Here is a 27,339-nt window from a genome sequence, read left to right as displayed (position 1 = left end):
CTCCTCTACACCCTCTGGACAGGCCTCTCCTCCTCTGCCCCTCCCCTGGACAGGCCTCACCTCCTCTGCACCCCTGGACAGGCCTCACTTACTCTGCACCCCTGGACAGGCCTCTCCTCCTCTGCACCCATGGACAGGTCTCTCCTCCTCTGCACCCCTGGACAGGCCTCAACTCCTCTGCACCCCTGGAGAGGCCTCAGCTCCTCTGCACCCCTGGACAGGCCCCAGCAGCAGGAAGAGCTGAGCTCTCTTGACCTCACCGTGAATGCCAGGGGGGGAGAATCTGATCCATGGATCAATAAATTGCAGCCAAGTGAGTTGGCAGCTCCCCTACCTGAGCAGAAAGCTGTCCAGCCTCTCCTCCTCCTGGGGGGCAGATCTGGGGTGAGGGGGGGCAGGGGCAGATCTGGGGTCTGAGGGGGGAGTTATCTGCCCACCAGACAGGGCTCCTTCCTCCTCTGCAGCAGGCTGGAGACACCAGGAGAGGCCGGAAGTGATGTCGCCACCGTTGCTGGTGCTGCCTCTGCCGCCGCTGACCCGGAAGAGGAAACCCCCTTCTCCTTTCATGCAATGTGCAGCTCAGTGGTTTCATCAGCAGGCGAGGAGCGCCCTCTGGTGGCCGCTGACGGAACCGCCGCCTCCAGACTCCAGGAGTGAATACATTTCACACAAACAAGCACTTATACCTGTAAAGACCTGGGATTTCAGATGTCACAGACGTGAATGGTTTTAAGGGTCAGACAGTTCAAGTACAGGGCCTCACACTTGGCTGCTGCTGTTGAAAAGTATTTATAGCTTCATTTCAGATGAGCATCTTCGAAACACTGATGTAAAGGACTTAAGAGTATTTACAGAAAGGTGACAACTGGAAGTGACAGTCTGTATTTCAATGAATATATCTGACTTTCAATGAATAAATTAGCATATCGATTCCTTTTGCAACTAAACCAGACAGCCTATTCAATTTTTTTAAGTCATTTATTTGCAGTTTTTCAAATCCACAGCGCGGTACATAGGAAAGTAAACAGAGGAAAATACCATGGAGTTTTAAACACCAGATCAAATAGAATGTGGCGTAGGTCATGTGTCAAAGAGACAATTAAAGGAACAGTTTATTTCCAATTTTCCTGTGTCTGTGGCTTATTCCTTATATTTGATACAGTTGTATATCCTCGAACAAGACTTAAATGTAGGCCCTAATTTGATATTGAGTTTCTGATTTAAGAGCACAACTGTCTCCTAAATTATTAAGATACCGGCCTCTTCCAGGCTTTGTTGTTTTGTTTACAGTAACCACCTCCCTCTCTCAACAAAGATTCACTGACAAAAAATAAAGCAATTTATCTTTGGAACAAGTAATTCCTAAGATACAGATATCAAGTATGAACCAGAAGTTTCTCACACTGTTTGCATTGTATCATAACAAGTATTTGCAATGCAATAGGTCTCGCATTAATTATGTTTGAGCTATTGGCATTGCTAAATATTGCAACACCAATTGCAATGAAAGTCTATAAATTGCAGCCCAAAAAAATGTTTATTTTTGTAGCAATGGTGGCATGCTGCGCTTTAGATGAATATGATTAAAAGTAAAGTGCGCCATACTGCGATTGCTACAATAGTTAATTGTGAATGCGTTAACAATTGATGTGTGCACTGATGGCTGGTGGTGTGTGTGCCTGTAGAAATTGTGCACCGATGGTGAAAACGTACACCGACGGCTGGTGTTGTGTGTGTGCCTGGTGAAAGCGTGCACTGACGTCTGGTGGTGTGTGCCTGGTGGAAGAGTGCACTGATGGCTGGTGGTGTTTGCGCCCGATGAAAGCGTGCACTGACGTCTGGTGGTGTTTGCACCCGTTGAAAGCGTGCACTGAGGACTGATGGTGTCTGTGCCTGGTGAAAGTGTGCACTGTCGGTGTGGTTGTGTGTGTGTGTGTGTGGTTGTGTGGTTGTGTGTGTGTGGTTGTGTGTGTGTGGTTGTGTGTTTGTGTGGTTGTGTGTGTGTGTGGTTGTGTGGTTGTGTGTGTGTGGTTGTGTGTGTGTGGTTGTGTGTGTGGTTGTGTGTGGTTGTGTATGTGGTTGTGTGTGGTTGTGTGGTTGTGTGTGTGTGTGGTTGTGTGTGGTTGTGTGTGGTTGTGGCTGTGGGTGTGGTTGTGTGTGTGTGTGTAGTTGTGTGTGGTTGTGTGTGTGTGGTTGTGGTTGTGTGTGTGTGGTTGTGTGTGTGGTTGTGTATGGTTGTGTGTGTGTGGTTGTGTGTGTGTGTGGTTGTGTGTGTGTGTGGTTGTGTGTGTGTGTGTGGTTGTGTGTGTATGGTTGTGTGTGTGTGGTTGTGTGTGGGTGTATTGTTGTGTGTGTGTATGGTTGTGTGTGTGTATGGTTGTGTGTGTGTGTATGGTTGTGTGTGTGGTTGTGTGTGTGGTTGTGTGTATGTGGTTGTGTGTGTGTGTGGTGGTGTGTATGGCTGTGGTTGTGTGTGGTTGTGTGTGGTTGTGTGTGTGGTTGTGTGTGTGTTGTGTTTGTGGTTGTGTGTGTGGTTGGATGTGAATCATGAGCAGTGTTCAGATAAGCTCAGCAGACATATTAAACACTTCTATTAACAGGCTGCACGCAAAGACAACAAGCCAATTTAAAATATGGGCAGAGAGTGGGCGGGGCTTCAAAGCCATACTCCACTACTGCATGCCTCGCAACATTGGCTCTCCCTAGTACACACTGATTGACAGTGCAGAAAAATTGCATCACCTGTCAAGCTCCAGATTAGAAGACCCTACCACCACAGAGCCAATATCAACAGAAATGTAACTATATTAAAAGGGTCAGTATGCCGTTCGCCAACAACAAAACATATTTGAAAGGCTACAAAAGCAGGTAGTTTCCTCTAGTCTACAATGATGAAAATGCAAGTCCACACAGTCATGAATCAAGAGTAGCAGATACTACACCTGGCCTACATTTTGTGATTTCGTACACATTCCTTTCCACCCCTAGTTTTAAAGAGTCATGAAAACAGCAGCAAGAACAAAGGCGCCATATTTGCTTTCTGCAGTCCACCTCCTTTGACCTGTTCCCGAAGCCCTTATTTGCAAAAAAGACTGTTGAAAGTTAAGGATAGAAGATTTTTAAAATGAGTCGGTAACATTAAATCAAGAAGAGCGGGGGAGTATAACTGGCTGAAACAACGTGACTGGCACCTTGTGAGTGAGTGTGGGTGAGTGGAGGTGTGTGTTAAAGGTCTGGAGTGACTGTGTGTGTGCAAAGGTTGAATGGCTGAATGTGTGAAAAGGTTGAATGGCTGAATGAGTGGTGTGCGGCTGAACAGGATTCCGTTAAACGAGTTGTTCAAGTTAACAGTTTTACATTGCTATGTTTGGGAGAGGCAACCGGTAGTGGGTGGGGGGAGGAGTTTCCAGGAACGTGTTTACTACCACTGAGCAATCAGCATGCACTGAGATCATGTAAAGGAACTCCTTGGGCAATGTCCGTTAAAAGTTCACAGTGGACTACAGCACCCAGCATCAGAGGAATTAAATGCACCGTCCTAGTGAACTGAATGACTCCACAGACAAAACAGGCCTAAATTAGGTACACTCGTAATAAAAAACATCTGATTTAATCATAATGCGGAGACTATCTGTTGTGTCACTTTCAAAGAAACATGCCACCAGTGTCAAGATTCCATTATCTTTTTACCTGCGTGCTTCATAAACGTAGTAAATGTTCCATTGCTTATTACTGCATTGTGGTCTACAACTCATGCAACTTGTACCACAGGGAAATCTTTAATTTCCAGATGCTGATTTTGCTGATAATGAGTTTCCGATTCAGTCTCCTCTCGGCCGGGTACAACGCCGGCCGCGAAACTGAAAGCAGGATGGGAGCGCACGAGATGCCGTCACCGTGAGCGTGCACGCAAGCTGAGGAGGATTGCCGGAGAAGACACGGAGCCTGATGTCGATACTGATCCGCTGCGGAGGGAGAGGGACACGCGGAAAGAGCCCGGTGAGTGGGGGAGAATGTGTGTGTGCACGTGTCTGTGTGTGCAGAGTGATGCTTAGTTGTAGGGGGAAGGGGGGTGTTGCGGAGTGGGGCTTAGTTGTAGGGGGAGGAAGGGTGTGTGTCTCTGTGCGCTCGTGTGTGTGTGTGTGTGCGCAGCGGCGGCGGGGGGGCTGTGTATGTCTCTATGTGTGCGTGCGTGTATGTGCGCTCCTGTGTGTGCATGGGTGTGTCTGCTTACAAGGAGCTAAAAGGGAGACAGGAGATGGTGAACGCGCGCGCGACCTGTCTCTTGTCTCCTCTTTTAGTCCTTGTAAGCAGAACCGCCGACAATAGGTCTCTTCTGCGACAGCAGGTGCGAGATCTAAAAAGGTAGCGCACCAATATTACACCAAATGTGATGAACAAGCTTTTGCCAATGAACCTCAATCTTAACTGGCAGCACCCTTGTGTCACTGGACTGGGACCATCCCTCTGATTTCCTGATATTCCTAAATGGTGCTTAGAAGTTTTGGTGGGTCCAGCTATGTTCGGCTGCATAGTCCACTACTTGGATACATTATACCAATAGCTTCCCTCTTCTGATGATAATGTGTCACACTAATCAAGGCCAGTTGTGGATCATTAGATTAGAGAAAGGTGTGTATCATATTACTAGAAGACCAGTGAATGTTACAGGTCATAAGGAAGGAGCTTTGGAAGAGCCCTCAGGATGTCTTAGTAGGACAGGTCAACACAGAGGTGCACTTTTAGAGATGTCTCAATGTGAGGACAGCAGTACACGAGGCAAGTCAGACTGGATGAGAGATGGCCTCTTCACGTCCCAGCGGAGGGATAGCAGCTAAAAAAGAATGCACATTATGAGAACATACCATGCACAAAAGTGCAACATTAGTTTATGGTGAAAGGAAAATATTTGTAGTTGTGATTCAATTCATTAATTTTGTTAAGGAATTGTAATATTTGGGGGTCCCCTCTAAAATTCCATGTGTGGTCAAGGAAAAAAAAAAAAAGAAATCACCAAATCGTACCACTTCAATAACATTGTTTCAATGTCATTTATTCATTAGTTATAGTAGACCAATGATTTTTAAATCATGAAAGTACATCCGTATTTCTACAGTAAACAAGTGTTTTGCAAACTCTGGAGTGTTTTGGCCTACTTCACAGTTGCCAGACTCGATCTAATAAAAAAGATTACCTTCCACACAACTTTACTGAATAAGTATTAGATAATTCTTAGGTTTTTGTCGATCATACAATGGATTTTTAAGCTCCCTGCATGTGCCATAATCAAGATTCTTTAAAATTGGCCCTACTGGGGTGAATAGTGACCGAATCGAGGATTATATTAAATGGCCCAATAAAGCTTCCTTTTGCACCTCGCTGACTAAAGATTGCCATCAAAGCTAACAAGACAAGTATAGTAAATAGTTCAAGACACACAATATGTTCAAATTGTCTCCCTGAAGTTTTACACAAAACGTAAAACTTACTAAACATTTTTTAAACTAAATGTTCCCAAGAATAAGGTTTACTTATTAGAATAACACCCCTGCACCGACCTCTTCCACCACGCCAACCCGGTTCGCTTGTCATACTATATATTTTGAGCAGTTATACCAAATTACTTTTCAAATTCAGATGTAAGCACCTAAATACCAGAGACAAAGATACCAATCCCCACCCCGACTTTGGCTGATATAATACGCAGAAAGCATAAGCTGTGAAAGGACAGACAGTGACCGGGTTGTGAGGTACTGGGTTTTTAAGAACCGGTACAGAACCGGTAACCCAGCGGTGCCAGGGGATCAACACACCAGAGACCTCGGGTTCTCCTGAGTCAGACCCACAGAAACTTCAGAGTCTTCCAGGTGAAGTCAAAGATTAGTTTATTGGCTGCAACCAAGGTGACAGGGTCCTAGAAGTACAATACCAGTATATTCAGGAGACTGCACACTTTCACAAAGTCAGGCTTCTCTTCTTATACCTAATATTCAGCCTTGAGCAATACATTCCTTGGATTCGTGGTATTTCATTTATGGTTACTGTTTACAAAAGAAAAGCAGAGTCATGATGACATGTACATATTTCACGTCGTGCTGCTCATAACAAATCATCCGGCAAGGCTCAACATTTCATCAGATATCGCTGGACCCCTAATAAAAACGGTCACCTCCCCATCATAAAGCAAGTGAAGGAAGGAGTGGAGAAAGATGTGAGCGAGATATGGCAGGTGTGCGTGCTGAAATGGCTTTATGGCTGGTTGGGCTTAGATGCTATCTTGCTCGGCCACTGGGAGGGAACTGACCTAACGAGCTCGGCCTGGGGCAATGGTTCTAACTTGTACTGGGGTCAGGAAGAAGTCGATTAAGGAGTATGTGTCCTTGTGGAATCAAATTCGACTGGATTAAGGCCTATGTAAAGGGCAACATGCAGCTAAGGGTTTAGAAATGACGATTTCGAGGTGAAATCGTCACTCGAATATGCCGAAAATACATGTACTTGATGTACTCGTCATTCTCGGTCTTTTGATACCAAATTCGTCCTATTTCGACGAAGTTTTTATTCTCGAGTCCAGAACTATAATATGAACCCAGATTTTTCAGAACCACAGACCCTCCTTTTGCCCTTACATAGGCAATTAATCTATCCTCATGTTAATCTGAGTCCAGATCTATATTCCTAAAGTCATTGAGATGTTGCTGCAACATTATTCTAGTGCTGAGCTCGTGTCTTGACACAGGCTTCCTTACACATGATGTAGCACAGAGGCCACATATTGTAGGAGCACACTGTACACATAGACAGAACAGGAAAAGAATGGCTAAGACCATCCCAATGACCATCAGAATTTTCCATCCCCATGCAGATATCAGTCCCCAGAACCATCCCATTAATGACCAATCTCCTTTATCCACATGAATAGATTCGGAAATCTTATGCAGTTTGGAGATGGCCCCGTACACTGTTGGAGCATTATCTGGAATAAAAATGCAACAACTGGACTGGATCAATTTGCATACTCCACCCCGGTCCGCAAGTATTACATCCAAAGCGACCCGGTTCTGAAGGGTCATTAGTCGATCCGACTGGAGTTCAGCAGTCAGGTTACTAAGGGCACCAGCAGTTTCAATCACGGTGGATTCAACTACCCTTGTCAATTGCCTGATGTTTCTGCTGTTAACCATGGTTCCCCAGAACGGCAGAATACCCATTGCAAAGTCACCAAACTCTTGACCAGCAGTGTCTTCTTTACTAAAAACGCCTCTAACTACCCTTGTCCGATGGTAATCCGCCGCTGCTGTGTAGGTGGGAGGTAGCAGAAATGAAACAAAACATGAGCCCGAGAAGTCAGGGGGCAACCATGTATAGGCTCTATCGTGGCAGATAAAGTAAGTACCCTTTGCGGCTGAAAAGGCAGGGGAAGTCTGAGATCCAAAAACGTACGTTTCTGTGCAGACACTCTTCCCTAGCTGAGCTCTGGGATTCCTACCAATACCTTGTAGACACAGGTGACCTTGATGGGGTACGATCCAGATAGGGGACGATCTCTTAGCTTGCTGCTTCTCACTTAATGTAGCGCCATATCCGGTCACATTCCAACCTACATATGCAAGTATCTCATCATCCGGGGTATCTTCGTAAGAAGTTACTTCCTTGATCATGTCAACTATACCCTTGACTAGGGCGCTAGTCTTGAGGTTGTCTTTTACAGAACGTAGGGGTTGGATTTCTCGTGCATATATGAACATTGTTCTATATGCCCATACTGACCCATTGCGACTAAATGGCAGGACCAAATAGGGGATACCTCTATCCGTGGTGTGGGGCATGAGACCACACACCCAACAGTTGGTTGTGTTCATTACAAGTTGGTGTTGGTGTAATAGCTGAACGAAGGAGTTATTAATGAACTCTAATCTCCTACTTGATTCGTGGTCAGGCAAAGAGTGGAAAGAATGAGAGGAAACAGTAGGGGGAGGTATGGGCGATGCAGTAGGCGTGAATGTCACATGAAAAGAGAATAAAACATAGCTTATCAAAAACAGCATTACGCTAAATAGCATAAAAATACACATTATTATAAAAATTTTCTTTCTCATTGTTTTCAAAAGTCTCTGCTTAAAGTTCATTTGTTTGGCAGTTCTCTCCACACCAGGAAACTCCATCCTCTCTAAGGTGCTGCCCGCGGCGGTAGGTTGTTTCTGCTAAAGGGCGCTTCCGTCAGTCTAGGGTGGCTCCCTTCGACCAACTGGAACCAGCAACCTATTGTTGTCAGCTGCACCCAAAAGTCTTTAATCAACCGCGACCCTAGCAGCGGAACCCGGATGGCGGTTCAAGAAAAACAAAAATAAGCAAGAAAAACAAAAATAAGCAAGTTACCTAGATGGGAGAATCTGCACTTTTAAAAATAGGATTTGGGGAAAAAAACGTATTTTATTAGTCCACAGGTTTTTCTCTCGAATCATAAAAATCACTTTTACTTTAGTCTGTTTTTCTCGGTCGCAAATTATAGCGTCTTTTCCCGGGTGCTGTCTGGTCCGGAAAGAGTAGCTCAGGTTCCACAGAGTTCAATTGTTCTGATGGCGGTGTAGTTTCTTGAAAAATTTTCCCATTTTCACAATCACGTTTGGCGTCTTTTACGCGTTCATCAGTTGTGCGCTTTGAGTCAGTGCCTCCTGTCCGGACCCATTGGTCATGTGGCAGAGGGAAAGGTATTTTCTTACAATGGATCCCGTGGACCCAATTGGCCTTCCCCTCCACTCTAACGGTCGACCTTGTAGACAGGAGAACGAGGTGTGGTCCGGTCCATCTGGGCTGGTCGTTTCTTGTCCTCTGGAAATTCTTGACCAGTACCCAGGAGCCGGGGTCAATGGAGTGACCCGGTGTCTCGGAAACCGGAGGCAAGGTGTTGTGGACCTGTTGATATAAAACACGCAATTTAGCCGTCAATTCATACAGATAGTCGAGCAAAATGGGGTGTTGTAGCTCGCTAAACTTCGTGGGCCTAGGCACTCCCCATATGTTGGCTGGCCGACAAAAGATTATTTCATAGGGGCTGAGTTTCATTCGCGAATGCACAGTCGTTCTGGTGGATAGGAGTGCTAAGGGTAGAGCGTCAGGCCATTTAAGACCCGTGCTCGCTTGGATTTTGGCCAATTTAAGTTTAAGCGTGCCATTGTAACATTCCACTAATCCAGCTGATTGGGGGTGATTTGCAGCGTGGAACTTCTGACTAATACCTAGCCCTTCACACACTCTTTTCATCACACAACCCACAAATTCACTTCCGTTGTCCGACCAGACCATTCTAGGCATTCCGAACCTGGGGAAGAACTCTTTCACAAGGGCTTTCGCTGTGGACAAGGCGGTATTGTCCCTTAGGGGATAGGCTTCTACCCACCTTGAGAAGGCGCAAACAACCACGAGCACATATTTTAAGTTGTTGCACCTCTCCATGTGTATGAAATCTAGCTGCAAAACCTCGAACGGATACGTAGGAGGTGCAAAATGACCAGCTGGAGTTGGGGTCCCCCTACCAGGATTGTGCTTCAGACATACCATGCAATTCTTGACAACATTCTCTGCACACTTGGGAATCCCTGAATTCTTCCACACTGGGGCCAACAAGTCGCAAATCCCTTTTGCGCTGATATGGGCCATCCCATGAGCCATTGTAACCATTGCAGGCACATATGCATCAGGTAACAACCATCTCTGTTGCTCTGTCGATTCAATCCAACAACCATTTGCATCCATTCTCCCTGTACTTTCTCTCCACATGCTTAACTCTTTCTCCGTGGCCTCAGCTTGGATGGACTTCACACTTTCTATCGTGTCTTCACATATTCCAACATCACCAGTCCATCTTTCTGGGCTCGCAACATACATTCGGCTCATCATATTCTTTGCCGTTTCCTTAGCAGTTTCATCAGCAAATGCATTTCCACGACCAACATCATCAATCACTTTCCTGTGTGCACTACATTTCACGACCGCTACTTTCAGGGGCAACGTCAGTGATTCAAGAAGCTCATTCACCAACTGACCATGCTGAATCTTAGCTCCATGCGACGTCAGGAACCCACGTTCTCTCCACAGTCGTCCAAAACTGTGAGCCACTCCAAAAGCATACTGACTGTCGGTATAGACAGTCACTTTTATTCCTTTTGATAACACACACGCTCTCGTTAACGCCACGAGTTCGGCGGCTTGAGCTGAACCATGTGGTATTCGCGCAGTTTCAACGATTGTGTGCAAAGTTGTGACAGCATACGCTGTAGTCACGTTACCATTTGGGAGTTTAAAGCATGAACCATCCACCCATAATGTACCATCACATTCGGCGAGAGGAGTATCGAATAGATCAACTCTCCCTTTTGTCTCCTCCTCCGTTCTGAGGAAACAATCGTGCTGTTCTGAAGCATCCGATTCCTCAGCAATTGGTAACAAGGTGGCTATGTTCAGAGTACTGCACCTTTTGATGTGCACATGGCTTGCTAGTAGTGTCAATTCATAACTGGACAGTCGAGCACTAGTTAAGTGCTGTGTCTTGGTCCTATTTAACAATGTGTCTACTGCATGCGGGACCATCACGATTAGTGTATTATTCATTACTAGCCCTGCAGACTGTCGAATAGAAACAGCTGCTGCTGCTGTGGCCCTTAGACAACTTGGCAATGCTTGTGCTACCGGATCCAAAGTTGACGAAAAATAGGCGCATGGCCGCTGTCTATCTCCGTATAACTGAGTCAGCACGGACAATGCACAACCCCCCTTCTCGTGGACATACAATGTGAAAGGTTTACTGTAGTTGGGGTTACCTAACACAGGGGCCAAACATAATGCTGTGCGTAATTCGAGAAAACTTTTCTGACACTCATCGGACCAAGGAATGGGATTGGGTGTATTTGTACACGTTAGTGCCAATAAGGGTTTGGCTAATAACGAAAAATTTGGAATCCACTGTCTACAGTACGATGTAATGCCCAAGAAAGCGCGTACTTCTCTCTGCGTTCTTGGCACATTTAATTTAGCTATTGCCTGAATTCTTTCTGGGGTCAGTTTCCTTCCCTCCTTCGATAAGAGATGACCTAAGTAGGTCACTTCTTGTCGGCAATATTGAAGCTTGGAAAGTGACACCTTGTGATGTAGATCACATAGATGACGCAGTAGTGCCAACGTGGCCATTTTACATATTTTCTCAGTATCCGCAGCTATGAGCAAATCGTCCACGTACTGTACGAGGGTGGAACCTTTGGGCAAAATCATTGCGTCGAGCTGACTTCTCAGAGCTTGACTGTATATTGAGGGGCTTTCACAGTAGCATTGAGGAGCGCGTTTAAAGCGGAAACTGCGACCACCTAAACTAAAGGAAAAAATATCCCTGCTTTCCTCAGCAATCGGGATACTGAAGAAAGCATTCTTCAGGTCAATCACCGAAAACCAGGATGCAGAGGCTGGAATCATAGTCAATAATGTTGTAATGTCGGGGACAACTGGGAATTGTGGCACCACTATCTTATTTACTTCCCTAAGATCAATCACGAATCTATACACAGGTGGCTGAGAAGGGTCAGTTCGTTTCAAAACAGGCAGAACAGGACTATTGCAAACATTGCCTCGTGTTTCTTCAATTACGTCTTTTTCAATCAACTCGTGAACAATCGCTAGCAAAGCTTTTTCGCCCTCATTGGATATTCTGTATTGGGGAATTCGTGGCATTTTGACATTCGACTTCAATGTTACAACATATGGTGGAATTTCTAAAAGACCTACATCATTTGGACCAGTAGCCCAAAGAATATCCGGAAGGAGTGCCAATTCTGCTGGAAGCGTATTTCTCGACAAATACATTGGAGAAACCATTTTCTTACCTAAAGTCAGTTGTACTCCTGAGGGAGAACAGTACAAAGTCGCATACAATCTTTTTAGCAAATCTAATCCTAGCAAATTTTCACCACAACCTGTTGTCAAAATAAGGGGTGCTTCGAATTCACAAGGACCAACAGAAAGAGATAAAGGGTCAGAAATCGGATTTCTAACCGGGGCGCCAGAAAAACCTACGGAAACGTTCATTTCGCCAGACAAAGGTGCGCCAGGGAGTTTGGAGTGCATAATAGAACTCTTTGTAGCACCAGTATCCAACAGAAAAGGCTCTGACACACCCGATGTAATCACCTCAACGTAAGGTCCACTCTGATCTACTGGAACTGAAACAACTCCCTCTCCTCGTCTAAGGCTATCCTAGCAATCATTACTCTCCCACTGCTCATTTTCTGTGTAATACTCATTGACGTAGTATTGAGCTGTCCTGTCAGATACGTTATTTTGCTGGTCAAACCTGTTCATAGAGTTTTGTGGTGGAAGGGGACGTGCGTCCTGAGGGGTGTTTCCACGCCCTCTACCTCTAGGCGCTTGCTGACTACCACGACCTCTTACGCCAGAAAACTCGTTTGTACGTTGCGGCAGGGCAGGACAGTCATACTTGTAATGACCTTCTTGTTTGCAGTATAAACACTGATTGGGACCTACGCGGTTTTGATCGTACTCGAATCTCTGCAAGTTTCTCTGAGGCTGCTGAAAAGTGTTCCGGTAGTTATTCTGACCATTGTTATTTTTATTACCACCACCTCGTGGCGGATAGGCTTGCTGTAGCAAAACCTTCGTTTTGAGTTCTCTAGTTTTCTTCTCTACTTTATCTTTCTCATTCTTGTCTCTATTCTCGTAGTACTGTGCGGTAGCTAATATCTGGGCTGAAGATGAGACTGCCCAAGAACTTTCCGAATCTTTAAATTTTCTACACAAGTCTGGAAGTAGATTGTGCACAAATTTATCGACAAACAATCTCTGACCACCTTCTGTGGTCATGTCTTGACCGCTGTGGTCAATGAACGTTTCTTCAAATCTGGTGAAGAAATCTGACACAGTTTCTTCTTTCTTTTGCTTGCATGCAGATAACTTATCCCAATTTACGCGTATTGCAGGCATTATTGTTTTCATGTAATCTACTATTCTACCAGGTAGTTCCGCTATCAGAGGCTCAGGCTTGGCACCACCAACTTGTCGTGCGTCTGCAGTAGTAATATTAGCCCACGTGTCACCTAATTCCTGATCATGATCTTCATGACGAATTTTTCCCCATAAAGGCTGTGGAACAACGTTCCCGAATAACATATCGATATCGGCTAAATTCATAATACATGACCCAGCAGTTTGCGACAATTCTTTATAGTACCCTGCAGGATTTTTACGCGGATCTGGTAGTGTTTGTTTGAGTGCTAAAACTTCAGCTCGCTTCCATGGAACATGTACCCATACTCGGTGAAAGTGGGGCAGGACAGGTGGGACAGCTGTCGCGTCACCCTCTCTCCATTGTGGGGGAACTTCTCTCATAGGGTATTGTCGTGCCTTTTTCCTACTAGATGCACTAGATTCCGATGGTGACCCAGAAGTACTTCCCTTACTTCGATATGATAATAGCATTTCAACTGCTTCTTCTACATCGGGACCTATAATCATACCCAGACTAAACTTAAACCTTATACGACACATCTCTTGTGGGAGGCAATCCTGATCATTGTCCTCTAAATCTTCGCCAAGAAAGACACACATTTGTTCGAACACATATCTCTGTGTCGCTGTTTCCCATTGATGGAAAACTTCCATGACAGACTGTAAATCATATTTTGCAGTGTCCAAGACCCATTTCCGAGCTAAACTATTCAGGGAATCTCTCTCCTGATAATCGGGCAGTTGACTTCGCAACTGTCTTCTTCCTATGTTAGGGGTCGTGGCAGGCGACCCAAAAAGTGGTAAAAGAAGATTAGTAACAGTACTGGCCATTTTCTGCTGAAAGGAAGGTGAAACGGAAGAACAAACAGATGAAAGAACGGGGTGAGATAAAGCGGATGCAGAGATGGCAGAAGAGGTATGAGGAATAATAGATGTGGTACTAGGCAAAATCATAGAAGGGGCATTTGTAGAAAGTACAGTAGGCAAAATCGTAGAAAACACAGGTGAAACAGAAGTGGTCGGTGGGCCTGGAGGAGGCTGCACCGAAGAAGTAGGAGCCAGCTGAAGAACAGCTGGTGGGTGCTGTGGAAAAGCCAGAGGCTCAGCTTGTGCAACTAAAGGTTGCGGGGGTGCTGTAGCATTCTGCGCATAGGGCGGTGGTGAAGTTAATAATTGCGACATTAATTGGTCTTTTTCACGCTCTTTTACTGTCCCTTGCTGAAGAGACGGCAAAACTGGATAGCATTTATCTATTGCCATTTTACGTTGCCTGCGCAATTGTTCATTTATCTGATCTTCCTCATTATCTTTAAACTGCACGGCAGCTTGCATTACTGAAAGTCCCTCTTCTCTCTTATTTTTCTTAGCTAATTTAATTTCTTTTTGTTTGGCTTCTTTGCGCCATATGCGGAAAGAGTCAAACATCGCCGGCCGGGCTTTCTTTTTGAAGAGTTTAACTTCAAGGTTGTCTAAAATTTCAGAATCAAAGCTACCATATTGGGGCCATTTTAAAACACCGTCTTTCCTAGTGTATTTAATCCATACCTCGTTGTAAACGATGGGGCCTACTCCATGTTTAACGTATAGCTCGTAAGTCGGAGTTCCAACTGGAGGAACCGGACATGAGTCCTCCAATCGGGAGTCCCTATTATTATTACCAAGACAAAACAAATTCCCGAGTCTAAGACTAGGCATCCTTTCTCTCTAGTCTAGTTCCAAAACTTCAAAGGAGTTATCGATTACGATATTGCTCGTGAAAACACGAATCCTTCGGTTATGGTGCTTGCAAGAACCAATAAAAACCTTTATGTATCTCTAAGATAACAAAAAGTAAGTCCAGCTAAGGACTAGGAGACGCTCCGCTTATACTTAACTGAAAAATATCGATGGCTTCACCAGAAGACTCGTCTCAGCGTTTCGCTCTACCGAAAATTTCAAGGGTCCAACATCAGGGCGATAGCCAGGGCAGCAGTCCTTGTAGCCGTCGAGAAGCGGGGAACCTCGCAGTAAAGACCTTCGGACCACGTCGACATGCAGGGGTCGATGAGGTGGTGGGCCCTCCTCCGGAATTTTCACACGAAGCTCCTCACGATCTTCAGGCTGATTGGTACCACTGGAATCGCCCCAACGCTGGGCGCCAAATGAGGTACTGGGTTTTTAAGAACCGGTACAGAACCGGTAACCCAGCGGTGCCAGGGGATCAACACACCAGAGACCTCGGGTTCTCCTGAGTCAGACCCACAGAAACTTCAGAGTCTTCCAGGTGAAGTCAAAGATTAGTTTATTGGCTGCAACCAAGGTGACAGGGTCCTAGAAGTACAATACCAGTATATTCAGGAGACTGCACACTTTCACAAAGTCAGGCTTCTCTTCTTATACCTAATATTCAGCCTTGAGCAATACATTCCTTGGATTCGTGGTATTTCATTTATGGTTACTGTTTACAAAAGAAAAGCAGAGTCATGATGACATGTACATATTTCACGTCGTGCTGCTCATAACAAATCATCCGGCAAGGCTCAACATTTCATCAGATATCGCTGGACCCCTAATAAAAACGGTCACCTCCCCATCATAAAGCAAGTGAAGGAAGGAGTGGAGAAAGATGTGAGCGAGATATGGCAGGTGTGCGTGCTGAAATGGCTTTATGGCTGGTTGGGCTTAGATGCTATCTTGCTCGGCCACTGGGAGGGAACTGACCTAACGAGCTCGGCCTGGGGCAATGGTTCTAACTTGTACTGGGGTCAGGAAGAAGTCGATTAAGGAGTATGTGTCCTTGTGGAATCAAATTCGACTGGATTAAGGCCTATGTAAAGGGCAACATGCAGCTAAGGGTTTAGAAATGACGATTTCGAGGTGAAATCGTCACTCGAATATGCCGAAAATACATGTACTTGATGTACTCGTCATTCTCGGTCTTTTGATACCAAATTCGTCCTATTTCGACGAAGTTTTTATTCTCGAGTCCAGAACTATAATATGAACCCAGATTTTTCAGAACCACAGTTGGTCATTCCTTTGCCTCCTGTCAATCCTCTAATCCACCACTAAAGGTTTTGTCACAGTATGTGTGGTAAGGTGTTTGGGGTAAAAACCAATCTAACAATGGAGTCGATGCCCATGCGCATTATCACCGAAAGGAGGAGTCACCTTACCTCGTGGCTGGAAAGGCTTCTTCAAAGAAAAACAACTTGCAAACATCCGGACCCAACACAAGATGGCAGGAGTATGTAAAGCATGTGCATCTACAGCATACATGCCTCGAACAGAGGATTAATGGTCCCAAATCCCTGCCGTGGTATCTTGTCATGTTGTGGCTGAGTGTGCCATGTGATGTGGTAGGCTATAGTGCTTGGTGTGATTTGGTCATTTTTGACAAGGTGGAGTGCTGAACGGTTTGATTTTGATCTTTGTTTTTGGGATCTTGTGAAATAGTGCGGTACCTTCCGTATGATGTAAATAAATTACATTGCTAATATACCATGAGGATGTGGGGTGAGTGTTATTAGGGCCGAAGCCTTGTTGATTATATGCAGAATAACAGGTCTGGGAGGTCACTACTGACTAGAGCAGGTTAGCAGCTGCACAGGCCTTGGACATTGATCCTATTGAGGATAATATGTGACGGGCCACTGGTGACTGGAGCTGGCTCGAAACAGCGCTGGCCTCTGGTATCCATGACAAGCAGAGTAACAATACATGTCAATATTGACTGGAAGTGGTTGGCAGTAGAGTTGACCTCTGGTTTTGAATATTAGCAGGAGTTAAGGTACAAGGGTCACTACTGACTGGAGTTACTTAGCAGGATAATAGGTCTCAGGAAGCCAATACTGACTGAAGCTGGTTAGTATGATCACTAGTCCCAAGGTGCTACTAATGACTCAAGTTGGCTAGAATGATAACAGGTCCCAGGGGGCCAGTACTAACAGGAGCTGGCTAGTAGGCTTACATACAGGTCCAAGGGGTGGGCGTGGCTTGGTGGCCGATGGAGGAAGACGTGTGAGCGCTGAGCTCCACAGCGGCCTTCCCCCATTAATCCTGCCGTAACTGATCCTGGTGGCCCTGGCGCCCTGAGACTGCCCGTGTCTCCTCCTGTACTCCTGGGGGCCTGCCCGGAGGCGGCGGAGGCGAGCCCCCGGCTGCGTGGAGCCCGCGCCGCACCGACGGATTGGTGGGCGGCGCCGGCCATATTGCGGCCCTGAAGATCAGCCGCATCCCCGGCCTCACGTACTCCGGCGGCCGAATGGCGGTGATACCTGTCCGGCCACTGGCTGCCAAGTGGCCTGGAGCCCTGGGTGCGGAGTTCACCGCAGCGACGGGATTCGACCCGCTTCCTTGTGGGGTGCCTGTGGGGACCCGTCGGGGGAGCCTACAAACGAGAGGACCTGGTGAGGTGCCCGGCCCGGGGGGGGCCCTGCTGCTGCCCGGCCGAGAGGCTCGCGCTTGGGGTCGGACTTCTTCCTGTGTGGCCCGCCAGGGACACGGCGACCGGCGCTGCCCCCTCCCGACTTGATTTGGGGCCCCCGCTGTGCACCGCCTGTGGAGCGCAGGCTTGAGGTGCGGACCGTTACGGTGCAAGCCGGAGGAGGGGGGTGCTGCGGGCCGAGGGCCCTGGGACTGGGGTGCATCCGGACCTTGAGGCGGCCGACCTGGGGTGGGACGCCCCTGCGCGACCCCTGGCCATCCTCCACTGAAGGACCCTACCACCACCGGCTGACGAACTGGTGATCGGCACCTGAGGACGCCCGGGGGCTCCTCTCTTGGGGCCCGGGCACGCTGATCCTTGACCCTCGTGCACTTGGGTCCCTGCACGGCCGCCCTGCCGCCATTTTGGACTGACGGAACTGCACGTCGCAGTTGGATTTGAGGGAGTGCTGCGGCAGGGGGGGCCCTTGGTGGCCGGCGGCCTACATTATATCGAGGGGGTCCCTGGCATCGTCGGAGAGTGGCTGGGTTTTGGGGACCGGCGAGCCCAGAGGAAGTGCCGCACGTCAAGAGGCCCCGAGGATTACGGACTGGCGAGCGGTACGCGGGGTAAGACGTTGACCCTGTTGCTGCGGGGGAGAGACGCGGCTGCCCTCATGGGGAAACGCCCCTTGAAGCCCCCCCCGGAGGCTGCTGGGGGGCCTGTGGTTGATGGGGGCCCCATTTCGGACGCTGTCCCGGCGGCGGGTCTGCCGCAAAGTCAGCTGGAGCAGATCCTGAAGGCCATCGCTGATACCAGGGAGGCCCTGCATCGTGATATCGGGCAGGTGTCCACGAGCCTGGGCCTACTACGTGCAGACCACGGCAAATTGGCTGATCGGGTCAAGGAGACCGAAACCCGGATTGAAGCGCTGGAACCTTCGTCGAAAGCGGCTGGCGCCTTGCTGGGGGAGCTGCAGCAGAGGGTGCACCTGCTGGAACAGAGGGCGGAGGACGCAGAAGGGCGAAACCGCCGCAACAACATTCGCGTGGTGGGCCTGCCGGAGAAAATTGAGGGGACCGACATGCTGGGCTATCTGGAGGTCTGGCTACGGGACGTGGTTGTCCCGGAGGGGCTGTCGCCGTTCTACACTCTAGAGCGGGCCCACCGCGTGCCGGCTCGCCCTCCGGCCGAGGGCCGACCTCCCCGCCCGGTGGTGGCGCGGTTGCTGCACTACAGAGATCGAGACCTCATTCTGCAAAGGGCGCGAGCTTTGGGGCCTTATAAAGTGGACAATGCCCAGGTCTCCATATATCCTGACTACTCCTGGGAGGTCCAGCGGCAGCGATCTACTTTTTTGGCGGTCAAGAAGGCGCTTCGGGAGGAGGGCGTCCGCTACTCTCTCCTGTTCCCAGCCCGCCTGCGGATCATGCTTGATGGCAAATCTTCCTTCTACGACAACCCCGATGATGTCTGGGACTGGCTGGAGCTCTACAGGACCGGTGCGGATGCACATCACGCGCCTGGGGAACAGCGGCAGGCGCCACCGCGGCCTAAACGGGGCAGGCGACGCAAGAAACGTCCGCCGAAGGTTCGGACACCTACGGTATCACAGACTGAGCAGGAGCGCAGGGATGCCCTCCAGGCGGTCTCCGACATCTCCCAGGCGCTGGACTCCGCGACGGCTGTGGAATCGGGGTCTCGAGGTGGCACTGGCGGGGGGACCTCGGAGGACTCGGTGACTGGGGACCCCGCACCTCCGCATGTCACGCCTGGGACTGCAGATGGTCTGATGGACGAGTGAAGCTGCTGTTCTCCTGAACTGGTATCGTATGACCTGCTGTGTTCGTGCACTGGGATGGCGACATTGGCCTGCTGGGCCCGGGACTGGAGTTGGGCGGCCACCTCCTGTTGTGCTGATAGCTTTACTTGTGGAGGGGATGCGGGGGGCATGGGGCGCGTAGGGGAGGCCTCACGAACTCGGGGGAGTGAGCTGCTGGCGGTCTGGCGAGAGAGGCAACAGGCCGCCCCCTCATTTTTTCCCGCACCTATTGTGGGACTCTGGTAGTTACCAGGGATTGTTGCTGTTGGGTGCTACCTATTTGGATGGGTTTCTACTGTTGGGGACCTATTCTGGGGAGGGGTGGGACATGGGGCTGTTGGGATGTGTTGAGGTTAATTTCATGGGGAGTAGCCAGTGTGCGTGCGGAAGTTGCCTTCGTTGGGGTTGTGCTTGTTCTGAGGTATGGGGACCCTCCTTGACCTGAAGTGTGTGACCTGGAATGTGAGGGGTCTGAATTCCATGTTGAAACGCCACAGGGTCCATGCACATCTTGTCCGCAGGGGGGTGCAGATCGCCTTCCTGCAGGAAACTCACATTGATCGAACTGAGGGGCGGGCCCTGCAGCGCAGGTGGCGGGGGCATGTGTTTTGTACCACTTACTCGGCGTTTGCTCGGGGGGCTTTGATATGGGTTCGGGCGGGGGTTCCCTTTCAGCCTTTAGTGACGATAATTGATCCTGAGGGAAGGTTTGTTGCTGTACAGGGCCGCCTAGATGGGAGGGACGTGACACTCTGCAGTGTCTACGCCCCGAACGTGGATCAGCTTGCCTTCTTTGCGCGACTGTCTGGGAAGCTGGCGACTGTCCTGGCTGGCACGGTCCTGCTTGGGGGGGATTTTAACTCTGTGTTGGACGTGGGACTGGATCGCTCTCACCCGCCACTGGCGCAGGCAGCGGCTCACAAGTTAGCGCAAGGTAGAAGAGATTGGCAGGATAGCTGGGGCCTACTCGATGCATGGCGGACCCACCACCCGTCGGAAAGGGATTACTCCTTTTACTCCCCCCCGCACGATCTGCATGTTCGCTTAGACAGCATTCTGTGCTCACTGGACATCCAGAGCCTGATCCGCCATAGTGAGTATTTGACTAAAACGGTGTCTGACCACAACCCTTGCCTAGTGTCGGTACAGTGGATGCGACGACGCCAAGCTATTCCAACGTGGCGGTTGAACCCACTGACGCTGGAAGACCCGGTGTTTAAGGCAAGTGTGCGTAGTGGGGTGGAGGGGTATTTTGACACCAATGTGGACACGGCCTCCAGCAGAGCTGTGGAATGGGACGCATTTAAGGCGGTGGTTAGGGGCGTTTGCATCTCGGCCACCGCAGGTGTCCGCAAGACCCTGCTGCAGGATGTGGAGCGCAGTGAGGACCGATTGCGCGCGGAGGAACGGCGCAACCACACGGACCCCGAGGCTTGTGGCGCGGTTTCGGAGGCGCGAGAGGGGGTGGCGACGGCATTGGAAAATCTGCGCTGCTTTGATTATAAGGAGTTCCTGGTCCGGGCTCACGCTGAGCGGGACAAAGTGGGTTAGTTGCTGGCGTGGTTGGCCAGTCCTGGGGCCCGTGGCTCCCCTATAGTGGCGCTCGCCACCCCGGAGGGGCGCATGGTCTACACGCAACTAGACATTAACGACCAATTCCTTCGGTATTATGGACACCTTTACGTGAGCAGGATGCCGGGCCTCCCGGCAGGGCTGGAGGAGTTCCTGGTGTCGGCGCAGCTACCCAAGCTCGACCCGGAGCATGTGAAACAGCTGGGCGGAGACATCTCCGAGGGTGAGATCAGGGTGGCCATCAAACACATGGCTCGCCGAAAGACTCCGGGCACGGATGGACTCCCGATAGAATTTTATGCGGCCTACGCGGATGTGCTGGTTCCACGACTGCGGGCGGTTTACCAAGAGGCCTGGGACTTGGGGCGCTTGCCGGCGTCCACTCGCGAGGCCTTGGTGATACCCTTACTGAAGAGAGGGGGTGATGCGAGCTGCCGCTCGGCGTACCGCCCGCTCTCCATGCTCACCACGGATTATAAGATCCTCAGCCGGGTTCTCGCGACGCGGCTATTGACCCACATGCGCTCCCTGGTGCATAGCGACCAAGCGGGCTTTATTCCTCAGCGCACCACTGCCACCTGTGTGCGCCGGCTGCTCGGGATCATGGGGGGTGAGGCCGCCAGCTTTCCGAATGCCGCAATCCTCTCAATTGACATCGAGAAGGCGTTCGACAGCGTCGAATGGCCGTACCTGCTCCGGGTCCTGGAGACATTTGGGCTGGGTGAACGCTTTGTGAAGTGGACTGCCTTGCTCTATGCTGCGGCCACGGCCCGGGTCAAAACGGGGTCCACCATTTCTGCCTCGTATGTGGTGGGTAGAGGAACTCGACAGGGGTGCTCTCTGTCACCCCTGTTATTTGCACTGGCCATAGAACCGCTGGCGGCGCATGCCCGGCTGGGACGGGCGTATGCAGGGCTCCCGCTGAGAGGCGACGCCCATTACATCTCTCTCTATGCGGACGATTGCCTGTTGTTCTTGGCAGACGCGGGCGATTCACTTCGCGGGGCCGAACAGCTCCTGTCGGACTTTGGTCGCCTCTCGGGGCTGCGAGTTAACTGGGGGAAATCTTGCCTCTTCCCGTTGACTCCGAGGGCCGATGACACCCAGCTAGAGGGTGCCTTGCAGTGGGAGCACCATTGTCTCCCCTATTTGGGCACGCACATCTATCACTCGGCAGCGGCCCTCCTCGACGGCAACATCAACAGGGCAATTCGGAACCTACGGGGTTGCATGGGCTTCTGGCAGACGCTGCCGCTCTCGGTCGCGGGTCGAGTCGCGCTGCTGAAGATGGTAGCGCTTCCCCGATTGCTGTATCTGTTCCGCACTCTGCCGATCTGGATACCCGTATCGGTTTTCAGCGGACTCCGTTCCCTGATGACGGGATTCATCTGGAGCTCGGGCAGGAGACGGGTTGCGCTGACCACGCTGATGCGCCCCAGAGCGGACGGAGGCCTTGCCGCCCCGGACTTCGAGTGGTACTATCTAGCAGCGCAGTTGCAGTGGCTGACCCAGGCAGTGGCTTTGGAGTTCCGTGGCCCGGAGGACGCGCCAGGAAAATTTTTCCCGAGGCATATCATCTCTTTTATAGTTCTGGGACAGAAACTGGACCTAGCTTTGCTCACTTTGGAGGAACGGACGATCCGTAGCTGCTGGCTTCGGGCGCACAAGCGCTCTGGTGCTGTTCGCCCTTACGCCCCAGACATCCCGCTCGGGATGTGCACTGCCTTCCCTCATGGTGGCGACTGGTCCGCCCTAGCAGTCTGGGAGGAACTTGGCCTGCATATGGTCGGCGACCTCTACAGGGACGGCTCGCTGCTCCCGTTTCAGGAGCTGCAGGACTCCTACGGTCTGCCGAGGGGTGGGTACCTGCTGCATGCTGCATTGGTAGCAGGTGTTCGCCGATATTGGAGGAGTGGGCTCACTGAACCCCCGACTTCGGAGTGCTGCCAGTATGTGGTGACGGCCGCTGGCACTTATAAGGCCGTCACGTGCCTTTACCGACGGCTGACATCTACGGCCTTGCGGCCCTTAGACGGGCTACAAGCCAAATGGGAAGGGGACATCGGGCGTCCTATTCCTGACACGGTGTGGCCACAGCTACTGCGCAGAGCGTGGAAGGGCACAAGGAACGCCAGGTTCCAAATGGTCCAGTTTTTCACTCTACACCGAGCGTACCTAACACCGATGAAGCTCTCGCAGTATTTCGAGGGGGTTTCCTCGCTATGCCCCAGGTGCGGAACCGCGGATGCGGACTTCGCCCACATGTTCTGGACCTGCACCAAGCTAGCGGGTTATTGGGAGGCGGTAGTGTCTTGCCTGAATGCTGTCACGGACCGGCAGATCGATATTGACATGGGCACATGCCTTCTGTTGTGGTTCCCTCACACCCCTCGCAACCGAGTTACCAGCAAATTTTGCGACCTGGGTTTAATACTGGCTAAGCGGGAGATCTCCATGCATTGGAAGTCAATTCAAGGCCCCAGCTACCTGCGCTGGAAGACCACACTAGAGCGCTGGGCGAAAGCGGAGAGTACATTGCGGCTGCGACAGGCTAGGAGTCTTGACAATGACAAAGCGCTGGAGGTGGCCAGGGCGTGGGAGGCCTTGGTGGTAGCGCTTCAATTGCCGGATGACGACCAGAGCGAGGATGAGGGGGGGACCCCGGGGTGAGGGCACCGAACTTGGGATTCTTCACACTCCCCAAGGTGCACACACTACTTACACTTACCGCTGGCTGATCTGGGGGTTGGGACTCTCTGTTGAGGGGGGCCTCTTAACCTCCATTGTGGTCCTTACTCAGGACGAGTGCTGATAACACATCATCGACTGGAAGAGAAGAGCATGACACACTGGCTACGGGGGGGGGGGGTTGTAGGAGGGGGGGGGTCAGTTGGGGACTGTTCATTATAAACGGTGTAGTGTTGGAGTTGTGCCGCTTTATCGCATCGTTAACCGATGCCTGACTTGCTTTATTCTGTATTGTATCTCTCCACCTGCTTGCCAATAAAAACCGTTTTTGCAAAAAAAATACAGGTCCAAGGGGCCACTACTGACTGGAGCTGGCTAGAAGAATAACAAGCCCAAGGGTGGTGGGGGTGCGAGTGGCACCAGTGACCGAGGTTGGCTAGAAGTATTGACAACCTTTGGTATTGATTAAATGTAGGATTCCAGGTCACAGGAGGCACTGCTGAATACAGCTGGATAGCAGCAGTGGTGGCCTCTAGGAAGAAGGAATTGAGAAAGCATAACTGGATATACTGGTTTCTTTAATACCGATAATTGGTTACACATGAGTGCCACAACGTGCATTGATATATTACATTACCAAATTACAATATTCTTATATTAATTTGACGTGTCTGTTCGCCTTAATATGCCTGCAAAGTTACATGATTCTATTAGGGCTCAGAACCATTTTATTTAGTGAAGTCCATCTGCACACTTTCCTGCATCTTGTAGTAAATTGAATATTGACAAACGGAAGTGGTATTTCCAGAAACAGTGAATTCTGCAGCTTGTCTGTGTATCTTTTATCTGCACCTCACGGACTCCTCGCATTCCTCTCGAGAGAAGATCCTGTCTCCTACTCATTAGTGTTGTTTCAGTAACTGTTTCTATCACGTGTTCATGTTTCATTGACTTGTATTAGGAGAAAAGTGTATAAAAATACATTGTGTAGCATTAGCATTATATACTCCAACTTGCTTTAGGGTGGATGCTCTCGTCCATTGCAAAGACAATTGTTTGCTTGGCCTTTTGCTATTTTTGCATTAAATGTACGATAGATTTGTTGGCCTCCAGGTGTGTTGTGTTTTATTTTACATATCATAAAAGATGACGAGGAAAATGACAGTCCAGTATACACATTCTTCATATAATTCAACTCACAGTATACTGTTCTGGAGGTTCAGTCCTACAGACATTATCTCTAACTTAACACCATAGGAAGCATGTGCTTTTCAAACCAGTTGCCCTCTGATGCGGCGTCCTCGCTATTGGATAAGTCAATATGTCCTGAATTTTAGGAGGGTTACCGTATCTAGTGCATTCTGTTAGACAGCGCTCACCTGTGGTAGTAAGATGTTATTAGGCACCTTATCACCTATGCACGGTGCAGGGCTTTGAGTTACAGAGCTCCTCACGCTGTGGAGAAGATTAGGTCACATTTACCCATTTTCCCATATTTGGTCCTGATGAAATGCCAACAGATTGCTCCATGACTACACAAGGCATGAAAAACATTGACCTGAAGAATAGACCCCAGCTTACCAGCAGGTCCATAGGTGCGCGACACTTTCACACAGTGATAGGGGCCATTAGTTCCTCAATTTCCCTGCCACTGTTTTTAATCTCAACATGGACCAGGAAGATCACATTAACTATATTGCGGCAACTGGTTAATAGTTGATCTTATATTCAGACTTCACCAATCTCACATCTTATGACACAACATCCTCTGTCCTAATATGCTCATCCGGCGTACTTATTAAAAGATCTGCGACAAAGTGCCTTCTGGTGGTGCCCACCAGGCATTGTAGCTTCAGCCTGGTGAGGAGTATAGCCCAATGATGAAGCATGTCACCTTCAGAGTGAACGCAACTTGGCTTAAAAGCACATGCTTCCTAGGGTGTCTGCATTCAGTTACAGATAATGTCAATGGGACTGAACCTCCGGAACAGTATACTATGATTTGATTGCGTTTTAGGTCTCGTAGAGAGACCTATTCCAATCGAACCACAAAGCTGACTTTTTACGACCGGATTTGTAAAAGTGCACGTCCTGGTGACCGCGCTTCTCTCCCCCTGCCTTGCTCTTCAAAGGCTCCCCTTACCATTTGCTCCTGCCTCCCCGCCCACTGGTTCACACTTTACGGCCGCCACTCGCATTTTTTTTCTCTGTGCCCTCACCTCTCCAACCCCTCCCTGCTCGCCGTGCTCCTTGCTTCCAGCCCAGGCCAAACTCATGCCTTCAAAACGTGACAGCATTGTACAGCCTGGCCGCCTTTTGGTCTCCATCATTGTGTTAAAGTCTGTCGACACCTGGTGTTCTGCTTTCTTTCCTGTGTATCTTTCCTCCCTCTCTCTATCTGTCTCGCTCGTGGGCAGACTGTCTCCCTCCCACGTCTACCGGTCTGTTCTCCTTTTCTCCACCACTCGTCCCTTGCTGCACTCTTTGCCTCTCCATTTACCCCCTCCACCTTCTCTGCTTCGTCCTGTATTTCTTCTCTCTACTGCCCACTCTTCCCATCTTCCTTCACTTTCCTGCTGCCTGCCCAGCCTCTTCCCCCACCATAGCCTCCCAGGCGCACACCACTGCTCGCAAACCACTCACTCCATTTCACATTCTCTCGGTGACAATTCACACTTCGTTCAAATGCTGTGAAAATGCTGCCTGTCTGGCCCTGTTGCGATTCTTGGCCTGGCAGACCGCCCCGGGCCAGGCAGACCCACAGATGTCCCTGTGCCTGTTTCCCGGGCCTTGCTCCGCTGACTTTCATCCTTCCATCAGCGTTTCCTAACGGATTCCGGAAACTATCTGCTGTCGCCATGTGTGCTCTTGGAGTTTGCATCAAGTATGCGCTCCAGGGACGTCTCCAAATCCGTCTCGTATACGGATTACATCCCGCCTGTGGTCATCTCTGTATGAAAGCACTTTGTCTGCCAACCAGCACTGTGCCTCCGGCTAACATATGTTTTAGTTGAAAAACAGATTTCTCAACAAAGAATGCAATTGAAGAAAGTATTTTTCAACGCATTATTATTGTAGATTCATGCAAGACATTGAAGGCGCTACTCAATACCACCCGTATGCTCATTTATTCTCAGAGGTGGGTTTCACGGTATTGAGTCACTTCACATTCTCCAGTTACGTTGCAGATAAGGAGGAACGGCTCATTGTTTGAACGTAACACTTAGGAGAGTGTCTCAAGGATTCCACGCCTTTCATCTTCATAAGCAAAAAACACAGTTAATGGACAGAATGTAGAACAATGTCATACATTCATCCCAGTACAAGGATCTGGGCCTAAATCCATCGGTTTTTTTTCCGCACTCCACACCAACCTGGGTTAGACACTGGCTATATGCAAATCAGCTCTGACCCTATGCCTCATGGGAACAGTCCAGTGCGAACTACCAAGCCATGTCTATCCAAGACCGGAATCACTGGACTGTTCCCATGAGGCACAGGGTCAGAGCTGATTTGCATATAGCCAGTGTCTAACCCAGGGTGGTGTGGAGTGCAAAAAAACGATGGATTTAGGCCCAGATCCTTGTACTGGGGTGAATGTATGACATTGTTCTACATTCTGTCCATCAACTGTGTTTTTTGCAATTTCACCCCGAGTGGGCTGGGGATGCTCAGACCTGAGTCCCAGGCTCTCCACACCACTGGAGTCAAGCTATCCAGGCTGATGAAGGCTGATAGCCAGAAACCGGTCCTTGGATGCTTGATTCCGGTCTGGGAAAGACATGGCTTGGTAGTTCGCACTGGACTGTTCCCATGAGGCACAGGGTCAGAGCTGATTTGC

At 49.5% G+C, this 27,339-nt stretch overlaps 1 protein-coding gene across 2 annotated transcripts in view; it reads right to left on the bottom strand.

The window, feature by feature from the left end:
* LOC144806028 (uncharacterized) overlaps nt 1-27,339 on the bottom strand; it is a 248,056-nt gene that overhangs the window by 50,113 nt on the left and 170,604 nt on the right. Inside the window, exon 1 of one of the 2 annotated variants that reach the window (XM_078672478.1) lies at nt 335-495. The exons of the other annotated variant lie outside the window; for it this stretch is intronic. The gene's annotated coding sequence lies outside the window, so the exon portion shown is untranslated. Of the gene's footprint in view, nt 1-334; nt 496-27,339 lie in introns of those variants that run through there. 2 annotated transcript variants of the gene reach the window in all.

This window comes from Lissotriton helveticus (assembly GCF_964261635.1).
Source record: "Lissotriton helveticus chromosome 1_1 unlocalized genomic scaffold, aLisHel1.1 SUPER_1_unloc_4, whole genome shotgun sequence".
Lineage (NCBI taxonomy): Eukaryota > Metazoa > Chordata > Amphibia > Caudata > Salamandridae > Lissotriton > Lissotriton helveticus.
Note: the sequence above shows the minus strand (reverse complement) of the source record. Positions and strands in the feature narration are given on the sequence as shown.